This window comes from Pteropus medius, unplaced genomic scaffold (genome assembly GCF_902729225.1).
Source record: "Pteropus medius unplaced genomic scaffold, Ma_sr-lr_union100, whole genome shotgun sequence".
Lineage (NCBI taxonomy): Eukaryota > Metazoa > Chordata > Mammalia > Chiroptera > Pteropodidae > Pteropus > Pteropus medius.
Window position 1 is genome coordinate 4,571,915 of NW_024354875.1, and position 11,482 is coordinate 4,583,396.

Below are 11,482 nucleotides of genomic sequence, written 5' to 3' on the forward strand. Positions count from 1 at the left end.
ATAAGTAACTAGCTGCCTTTCTCTTGTTGCATTTAAGATTCCGTCTTTGTCTTTAACCTTTCACATTTTAGTTATAATGTGTCTTGGTGTGGGTCTGTTTGGGTTCCTCTTGTTTGGGACTTTTTGAGATTCTTGGACTTGTATGTCTATTTCCTTTGCCAGGTCAGGAAAGTTTTCTGCCATTATTTCTTCAAATAGGTTCTCAATCTCTTGCTTTCTCTCTTCTCCTTGCGGTACACCCATGATGCAGATGTTGGTAAGCTTGATGTTGTCCCAGAGGTCTCTTAACTTTTCCTCATTTTTTAATTCTTTTTTCTTTTTGCGTTCTGATTGGGTGTTTTCTGCTACCTTGTCTTCCTAGTCACTGATTTGATGCTCTGTTTCATCTAATCTACTGTTGATTCTTTCTAGTGTATTCTTTATTTCAGTTATTGTATTCTTCATTTCCGACTGGTTATTTTTTATGGTTTCTATATCATTTTTATGCTTATCTCTCAGTTGAAGTTCTTACTGAGATCATCTATTCTACCCCTAAGTTTGTTGAGCATTCTTATAACCAGTGTTTTGAACTCTGTCTCTGGTTGCTTGCCTCCATTTCATTTAGTTTTTCTTTTTCTGGAGTTTTCGCATGTTGTTTCATTTGTGGAATGTTTCTTTGTTTTTCTTTTTTCTTTTTTTTTTCATTTTAGTTGCCTCTATGTGTTTATTTCTATGTATTAGGACTATTTGTTATGTCTTCCAGCTTTGGTCAGATGGCCATATGTAGTAAGTGTCCTGTGTGGCCCAGTGCCACTGTCGTGCTGATCACCTGTGCCAGGGGCCCTGGGCATATTCCTTGTGTGGGTTGTGTGTGTTCTCCTGTTGTGGCTAAGTCTTGATTGCTGTTAGCACATCAGTGGATGGAATTGACTCTCAGGATGACTGGCTTTAGGGATTAGCCAAACTGTATGAGGGTATGAGCTGCTGTGTGAGGGCTTACCCCAGTAGGTTCTTGTACATGTTGAGACCACTCTTTGGGTATGCAACTTATGGGGCTATTCAGGTGGTGTTCTGTTGTGGTCTGACAGCAGCCTCTGGGTGTGTTGGTTCTGTGGCCCTTTGTGGGGGCTCCCTTATTGGCCAAGGTCAGCCACTGCCTTTGATTGCTTGGGGCTACCTGGTAGGAGCGACAACGCAATCCACAGATGTTTGCTGTCTATGTTGGATCTGGAGGCAAGTGGAAGAGACCATGCTGTGAGCCGAAGTTGGGTACCCCCAGTATTGAGCCTGGGGTGGCTTAGCAAAAGGACTTGTACACTTTTAAGCCTGAGGCTGCCTGCCAGCAACCTGTAAAACTCTGCACCTGAAAGAGCCTTTTGGTGGTACGTGAGCTGGGTAGGTAAAGAAAGTAGGTTTCACCGGGTCGATGCAGATTCATATTGTGTGCCAGTGCTGAATCTGTGGCTTCATGTAAAAGTCTCGGATCACAGCAAAACCAGCTGCTGCCCACCTCAGGCCTTCAGACACCCGAGATCTATTGAATCGGATCTTGTCAGGCCAATGCAGATTCAGAATTGTTGCCAATGCTGAGCCTGTGGCCTCTTGCAAAAGTCTCAGATGACAGCGAGGCCAGCTGTCATCTGTCCTGGACCCATAAACCCCCACAATCTGTTTAAAAGATACTGTAGCTTGGGCTGGCTTAGGTGGCCCACCACCAAATATCTCTTGCAAAATGTGGGGGCCAGGTGAGTGCCACATGACCTGAGGGCTGCTGTTTGCTGATGAATCCATGGCCAGGAAAGGAGCAGGATAGAGCTGGCTGCCTGGCAATGGGCCCCACAGGTAATTTGTGGGTTGAGTGGGGCGAGGATCCAGGGAGACATGAGGCGAAGCTGGCCGATACCACTGGTCAGTGCAGCTTCAGAACTGGCCATGTTGGGGGTGGGCTCAACACAGGCAAAATGGCGTCCATCTGCAGACTGCTCCAAGAGAGCTCAACAAAAGAGCAAGGCAGCTTTCCCTCAAGCCTTCACTCCGGTGCCACACAACTCAATCCCTCTCTGTATGGCTCTTGTGCCTCCCAAGCTGCTGACTCTCCGCTGGAGCCCAGGGTGAGTGTCTGCGAGAGAGTGAGTCTGTGCATGGGCCCTTTAAGGGGGATATCTGGGTTTTCAAATTCCTTCCATTTCACCCTGATGGCCGGAATCCCCACTGGTTTTTACAGTCAGATTTTGTGAGAACTCCTCTTATATGACTGGAACCCTGGGCTAGGTAGACCCTGTGTGGGGCCTAGGGCTCCTCGTTTCTTCAGGGGCCTCTGCAGCTACGCTCGCCCTCCCAGTGCTCTGCTGAGCATGTGGGTGTGGGACCAGCCTGCTTCATGTCTCTGCCCCTCCTACCGGTCTCAATGTGGCTTTTTCTTTATATCCTCATAAGTATGTGTTCTGATCAGCTAGACTGACGTGGTTCTCCATGTTTATCATTTTATAATTTGGTTGTAATTTTAATGTAGTCATGGGAGGAGGTAAACCCTGCTTTTACCTAGCCTGCCATCTTGACCCCTTACTTCTACATTTCTGATTTTAGTTTCCTTCCCCTCTTATCCTCTCGCACCTACAGAGTTAAAGATGTCTTCTCTTTATGTTTTCATGAATTTCTGAATGCAATGAGTTCTGATAGGAACCTACCAACAGCTCTATTCCTTGACACTTTATTATACCCAAGACTTCATTTAAGAAGAGATCAGAATGCTGCAAGATTAGTTCTCTTTGTCAGGCACATACATTTTAGCAAGGACAATTTGGAGAAGTAATATTATGTTAACATGTACCTAATGTAGGTTTATAGCCATGTGAGTACTATGTCAATTTGTAAAGTTTTTTCCTTAGAGAAATTAGTTATTGAGTATTGGAATAACTCAAATGCATTAAAAGTTACTCAAAATGAACCAAAGACCTTAATATAACCACTAAAATAATAAAACTCTTTCAAGAAAGCATCATGACTTTGGATTAGGCAATGGCTTCTTATATATGACACCTAAAGCACAAGAAAAAAAATAGATAAATTGAATTTTATCAAAATTTAAAACCTTTGTGCTTCAAAAAATACTATCAAAAAAGTGAAAAGACAACTTATAAAATGAGAGAACATATTTGCAAAACATATATCTGATAAGAATCCATTATTAAGAATAAAAAAATCTTAGAAGTCAACAATAAAAAGACAAATTACCCAATTAATGAAAGAATTCGAATGGACATTTCTCCATAGAAGATGTACAAATGGCCAATAAGCATATGAAAAGATGGCCAACATCATTAGTCATTAGAGAAATTCAAATCAAAATCATAATGAGATATCATTTCATACCCACTAGCTATATTAAAAAAGGCAGATAATAACAAGTGTTGGTAAAGATGTAGAGAAATCAGAAACCTCATATATTTGGGATTGTCAAGTGGTGTAGCCATCTGAAAAATAGTCTGGCAGTTCTTGAAAAGCTTCAACATAGAGTTACCATGTCACCCAGCAGTTTTACTCTTAGGCGTATATCCAAGAGAACTAAAAACATATATCCATACAAAAAGTTGTACATATTATTCATAATAGACAAAAAGTGAAAACAACCTAAATGCCAATCAACTGATGAATGGATAAACAAAATGTGACGTATCTATAAAATTATATTATCCAGCAATAAAAAGGGATGAAAAACTGATGTGTGCTACAATATAGATGAACCTTGAAAACATGCTAAGTGAAATAAGCCACACATTGTATGATTTCATGTATATAACATGTCAAGAATATGCAAATCTATACAGGAAGTAGATTAGTAGTTGCCAGGGGCTGTGGACAGGGAAGAATGGAGAGTGACTGATAATGGATATAGAGTTTCTTTTTGGGGTGATGATAGTGTTCTTAACTAGACAGTGATGATGGTTGCATTACTTTGTGAAATATTAAAATCCACTGCATTGTACACTTTAAACAAGTGAGTTTTATAGTTTTATATCTGTTTTTTTTTTAAGATGTGATAAATGTCAGATACTACATTTACCTAGGAGATTATCCATATACACATTTCAAAAGATATATTCTAGAACACATATATCTCTTGAATCTCTTACCCAAGTGAGTCTCAGTTAGATGAAGATAACAGGGTCAGGAACATGGAAATTAGGACATGACTTATCAGGAGGAATTTTGTCGCGAGAGCTTCGCGGGAAGCCCCAGCCCTCTTCCAGGGCTGGGTTGTGGAGCACCCTTTGAGCCAGGTCTTATCTTACCAGGAGACCTGTGTCCCAGCACTTACAGATAGGACAGAATGGTTAGGTTCCTGATGCAACCTTAAGCAAACAAAAGTGGCTGTACTCGCAGGTCAAGGGCTACATCTGGGAACTATTGACCCTGCCTTCTGATGGGAAGTTGAAGGGCAAGACTCCAGGGTCCAGCTGTGGAACTCTTGGCTGGAATATTGTCCTGGGAATCCCAGATGTTGAGAGTCTTCTTGGAATCAGAAGCTGATAGGAATGAGTAGGACTTGATGAAGGAGGCTCTGCCCTTGACCAAGTTATACGTACAGTATCCTCAGGGAGGGTCTCCAGAGAACCCATAAAATGTCATCTTGAAACACCTCTTAATCCCAGAGGGCATGGGACCTTTGTATGAAAGTATTGAGCAAATCAGAACTTTTCACCTGGTCACCTCTCCTCCCTCCCTGCTTGAATCTTGGTGAGACTAGAAACAGCAGTCAGTAAGTCAGGGAGGAAGTAAAAATGAAGGTCACTCCTGTTTAAGTGATGCCAACCAAGACTTGGGGAGGTAAAGCGGTTTGCTCAATGTCACACAACAGTTGCCGGGAGAGCTCAGTTCCTGTTTTGAAGCCCGTAGCTATGCGGCTGTACTGAGAGAGAAGATGAACATCTGTACAGTAGGCATTAACATTTTTGATTCCTAGCAGTTAATCTAGAGCAGTGAAAAGGCAGGGCAGGGATGCAATTCAGAAGGGAGAGCAATTGTACTAAAGGCACAGGAAGTGCAGGCTTGCACAGACCTACAAAATCATTCTAATCTCCAAGTCTTCTGGGAAATGCTCATTTGTATACAGGGTCTTTCCAACCTTCCAGCAGTGCCTTCCAGCAAGATATATGCTGTCTTCTGCAAAGGGGAAAGAAAAAGAGGAAACCCTGGCCAAGAGAATGACAGAGTTAAGAGCCTGATGAGCTGCAAATGCATTTTCTTAGCAGGTTTATGACTGTGGAAATATTCAGTGATAAGCACTTTCTCACCTATGGCACCTATGGCACTGCATAAATTAATTTCTTTAACAAGTAATGATCAGCACTTTCTATAGAGTGTCTTGATTTTAGAGACTTCATAAGTTTATTTTAGGAGGCGCTTATGTTGTGAAAGCTCCTACAAGTTTATATCATTCATTAAAGTTCAGGAAAGGATCTAACATTGCAGACACTTGTTTATACCTAGGGGCAAATGAGGGGCTTTGAAATATGATATTAGGTTAAATGTTTAGACTTCTATAGGATTTGGTATTATAGTGCCAGCTGGCATTATTTTGATTGCTTTCTTGAAATACTGCCTTCCAAAAACAGTCATCTCTATTTAGAATTTTTAAAAAGATGTTGCTTATTCTATATTTTTATCTATGAAACAATTTTCAATGCGTTTATATTCTAAAAAGCAGCACTGTTTCTAAGCTACGCACAGAGCAATGATGTTTAAATTATTGTAACAATGCAGACCAATGAAATCAGTAAATAAGAGATTCTGTTGTGCAAACTTTGTTCTAAATCAATTCTTGTATTTTATAACTGAGGACACTGAGGCCCAGATGTGAAGTGTCAAAGGCGAGTTTGTCTAAGACCAAGCCTACTTTCCACCACCCAGTGATTCTAGAAGATGCTTCTAGAAGGTGGCCAAACACTATTTATCAAAGGTCTTGAGCCATTTCTTCAAGGCTCTTAAAGTCAAGTTGACCCAAACGACAGGAATTGCATTATGAAGGCTACATCCACTCTGTCCTCTAGCTTTGTTGCCCTCCTATTAGGACGAGAGAGGAACTCCATACCCTGGCCTGTAGCCACCATCATGACACTGTGGTTTCAGCCTCTCTACACCTACATGCATGAGGTTGCAGGGGACCAGTGGTCTGGGATTGTGGCATCAGGATGACAGGTGTGAGTGAATGTGCAGTGTTTGACCTTGCTACCTGTTGTTGTGGAAAAGCAGATGATCTTAATGGGCTTTGGGGCATAGGGATCCTATTGAAGCCTGCCCTGTTCTTACGTCTCCCTTTAAGAAAACACTCCAAAGGCCACAGGAAATGGGGAACAGTTCCTAGCAGTCAGCAGTGGCATCTGGTTGACCAGCTGTTGCCGTTCCTTGTCCACAAAGCATCTGATGATCGGGTTTGCTATTTATTTAATAAAAAGGAAAATGGGAACTAAATCAATACAGATTAACTGGTTAGTCATTATTAGACATGAGACTATGTATTAGTTTCCTATGGCTGCTATAATAAATGACCACAAACTCGTTGCTTTCAACACACATGCATTTATTCTTTTATATAGGTCTTTTTTATAGGTCAGAAGCACAGAATCATCGTCCCTGAGCCAAAATCTAGGTGTCAGCAGGGCTGTGTTCCCTTCGAGCCCTTAGTGAGGGATGACATGTAGAGTCTACCTGGGTAATTCAAGATAATCTCTATCTCAAGATCCTTAACTTAATAGTAACTGCAAAGTCTATTTTGCCATATAACGTAACATTCACAGGTTCTAAGGATTATATCCTCAATAGTTTTTTGGGGGGAGTGGTGGTGGTTATTATTCAGTTGATTATAGTCTATGAGGTCGATAAACTTCCTCATAGGTACACATGAGCCCCTCCTTCTAAACACAATTTACTCTATGGGGCTGTTCCATACGGAACCAGAATGCTGTGGGATTCTAGAAGACCAAAGTTCATCTACTTCCCAAAAGGCCTAACAGAAACCCACGAAGGGGCCTGGGTACCACATTAAAGTTTTATCCATAACAGATACTCCCGCTACTTTAGATTCAATCTGCTGTCTTGTCTGAAGTAGGCCATGTTTGCCTGATTTTGTGCAGATGTGGAGGTAAGAAGAAGAAGGACGATTCCTTTCTCCTCTCGAGCTCTTCATTCTTCCAAATGCAACTGTAGTCCCCGCACAGGAGCTCTGACAGGACACCTTGTCGGCTGGGATCCTTCTGGATCCTGGGTGGCTTGGCTGCTTCCCACTCCCATTGGGAGCCCCACCGATAACACTGGCCAGGGAGTTTTTTCTCTGTCTTCTTGGCATAAGTCTTAAGACTTAATCTATGAGTACCTGTAATCTCTGGCGTAAATGGAGGAGAGGTGAGTGACTCTTCTCACTGGAGACTACAGTTGACCCTGATGAGGTCTGAGGGAGAACCTGCTTTAAGTCTCAGGGCCCAGCCTCTGAAGTTAGACTGCCTGGGTCTGGACCTGGTCTGTGTGGCCCTGAGCAAGCTGGGAAACCTTTGGGAGCCTGTTTCTGTCCATACCTGTAAAATGCGGGACAATTGCAGTTCTCAGCTTCTAGGGTTGCTGCGAAGATGGAATGATATGATCTGATCAAGCCTTTGGCACAGGCGTCTAGAAGCTCTTAGGCCCTGAAAGTACTTATGAATAATGTGTCCAGCCATGGGGACTCCTGGGACATGGATTTGCTGGTCGATTCACCAAGGTTATGCTGAATGTGTGTGTAGGGGGGAAAACGTATTGCACTCAGGATCTCATCTTTAGTCATATTTATGGAGACTCTTGACAGGAGTCAGTGCTCTGGGGAAGACGGAGATGTATAAAATACAGAACTAAGCATCTAAAAGAGAGAGTAAAATAGATATAAAAGTTCTCATAGGTGCCACAGGACTAAGGCAGCTGGATCAGGCTGTTGGAATCCAGGGCAAGAGAGAGATTGAGGCTGCAGGATGGAGGAACAGTTTTCCTCGAGAATGAGATGCTCCAATGACTTATAAATCTCTGTATGCTACCTTCTTGATTCTCTGAATTTATTTCCCTTTGCGATTATTTGGTATCCATTTATAGGTAAGGATGCTGCACAGAAATAAATACGATCAGAAGCTGTGTCTGCATGGGTGGCACTTGTTGACTTGTGGGCTTCACAGGAGAGGGCTCAAGAGGGGCAGCGGCCAGGGAAGCTGGCTTCTCGGGAGAAATGGTTTCGTCTCCTCTCCGTGCCAGGAAGGGCTGGGTGTGTCAGCCTGGACACTGAGCTCTGGCACTCAGCAGGAAAAGCTGGCTGATGAAGGTGTCTGACCTTTCAACATGCTCATTTCATTTTCCTCTCCTTTAGCTGGGGGCACCTTACCTCTCATCCCTGGGGGCTGACCTCCGCAGCTCGGTGTGACTGTACTAGTTCTCCATGGCTGCTGTGTAGCAAAGTGCCACAAACTGGGTGGCTTAAACAACAAAAAATTAATTTTCTCACATCTCTGGAGGCCAGACATCCTAAATCAAGATGTTGGCAGGGTTGGATTCTTCTGAAGGCTCAGCAGGAGAATCCATCCCATGCCTCTCTCCTAGCTTCTCATGGCTGTTGGCGACCCCTGATGTTTCTTGGCTTGTGGCAGCATCATCTCCATTTCAGCCTCCGTAGTCACATGGCCTTCTCCCCTTTGTCTCTTCTCCTTTCTGTCTCTTAGAAGGGCTCTGCCTATTGGATTTTGGGTCCATCCTAATTCGGGACCATCTCATTTTGAGGTCTTTGCTTTTATTACACCGCAAAGATTATTCCAAATAAGGCCACATTCCAAGGTGGGTACCTTTTGAGGAACACATTTCAACCTAACAGAGTGAACAGATAGTTTTATGTCCAAACCAAGACACATTGAGATTGACAAATGCTAAACTCTACAGGATGCCAGTCAGGTGTCCTCGGCTGGGCACAGTGGGCTGGCCATATGACCACCCTCTAAATACCTCCCGCCCTCTTCCCCTGGGAGAAGCAGCTGTCAGACTGTGTGGGTTGGAAGAGGAAATGTGAAGATAGAACTAGTGTTAATACTGCTTTCTGCACTTTTTAAATATTCTCTGGCAAAAAATCCACTTGCTCCTTGTCGAGTCCTCTCCTTCAGCGACACAGAGTTGAAACCTAAGTTCCTTCTCCCTTGTCCAACCGCTTCCCGTCTTCCAAACTTTTGAACATCCTCTTCCGCTCTTCTCTCTTCTCTCCTTTGGATTAACCATTTTACTGTCTTTCTAGTGGGAAAAATGACAGTGAGGCAAGTAGGACCTCAGGAGTGGGGAAGGAATGGACAGAAGGGTGATGCTCCATCTGCCTTTGTGCAAAAGGACGTGTACAATAGTAGAAAATTGCATGTTGGTTTTCTTTTTACGTTAAGCACAAAAAAGCAAATAAGTATAAGGGAAACCTCATTGATAATTTTCTTTAATTTCAATTAAAATGGAAATACTTATTATTTTGATACCAATCCAAAAGATTCTTTTTACAGCGATGTTGTGATGGTTAATGTCAGTGAGGATGTGGGGAGAACACGCGGTCTCACGCACTGCTGGTGCAATATAAATCAGCAGACTTTTCTGGAGGATGAGTTGACATTAAATATAAAATCCTTGAAGCAATATGCATAGACATTCACCGGTTTCACCTCTAGGAAGTTATCTGGAAGGAAAACAAAACAGATTTGTTACAGATTACATATGAGGATACACCTCACAAACTCTATGTAGATCAGGATCAGCTAAAATGTGAGTCTGGTAATAATTAGCTAAATTAGAGGGCTTCCATATGATAGCCTTGAATACAGCGATTAAAAATCATGTTTTAAAAGAATATTTAATGACATAGCCAAATGATCAGGATATTATTTAAAATCTAAGAGGCAGGTTACAAAGCAGTACATTCATAATGATCCCCAATTAAAAAAAAAAGCCAAACAATTTTATACATTGTTTAAAAAAAGACAGGTGGACGGATATATGTGAGAATGTTAAGGCTGAGTATCTCCGAGTTATGCGATTACAGGTGATATTCATTTCTGCTTTTGTGCTATTAGGCACATATAGATTTTCTGCACTAACCATGTATTGCCATTATACTAAGGTATCAGCCTAACACAACAAAGACAAATAGGAAAAATAAACACAACAGGAAAAATTCACCTGAGTCCCTGCCCCCTCCCCTTCTCAGTGTTCCTTGCATGGTACAGGGTCAATCTACTTAGGGAACGGAATCTCTACATACTCCCAGTCACCGCCACCTCCTTCCTACCATCTGGGTCCTTGGAATCAAGCCCTTGGTGGCACTGGTTCGCAGACTCTCTGACCCCCACGATGTTTCTGGCTTATTCACATATCATAGTTGGGAAAACCCCTGGACTTCGAGGATGAGAGAGATTGCTTTTCTTTTAGCTACCAACTGAGAATGAAATTTGGACAGTCTTTTGTATGGCTTCCCTACCCTTCCAGAGTGACCCTTTCTGCAAATCACCCAGTAGGGAGGGCAGCAGTAAGCTGTCACTACTTATTGTATAGTGGCTGCAGTACTGGTGCCTCCTGCAATCAGCTCAGCCAGCCATTCTCTTTCTTGGAGTCATCAGCATTACCCTGAAATCTAATCTTTTGGTGAGACAGAGAATCTTGAACTTATTCTGCTTCAGATATTGATACAATATTTGAGGCTCTTTTTCTTCAAAGGTGTTGACTGATCAGTCGCACAGACTACAGAAAAATCCAACACCCAACTCTCCCTTTATCTCATATTCTACTTCCCCCTAGTCCGCTCACCAGAGCTGAGATGCTATAATATTTGATCCTTATATCATTGTTCCTATTAATCATTTTCACCTAATTTATTATGCCTTCCAAGCACCCTCTGTCTTCTCAGCTTAGTTTCTTTCTCAACTTCATTTGTGTGTGTGTGTGTGCATGTGCATGTGTGTGTGTAGGACATACAGATATACAAGAAAATGGAAGTAGAGCAATTGGATGTGTTTGCACATATTTGACAATATGTTTGGGATTAAAAATACAAGATAAGACTCTCTATTTAGGCTTCTCCAAGAACATTTATGTACTGCTCTTTTGTTTAGGTGACCTTCGATTCTGAAACAAAAATTAGGGCACATAGTCTGATAAAGTACTTTTTTTCCCCTAGTGTTTAAATATCTATTTGGTCAAAGTCTTACAAAGAGATAAGATTAAAGAATGTTTAGTTTAAAAGTCTCATAATGTCATAGAATTTTATTATCATCAATTTATTATTAATGATAATAAAATTCTATGACATTAGGACTCTTTTAGAAAATCTTTAGCACCTGGCTACTAATGTATTGCTACCCTTTGTTGTAATGGTGTGTGTATGTATATGTGTGTGTGTGTGTATGTATTATGCACACAGGTGCTCGATCTACTTTGTATATAAGTAGCATCTATAAATAATTTTATGACTATT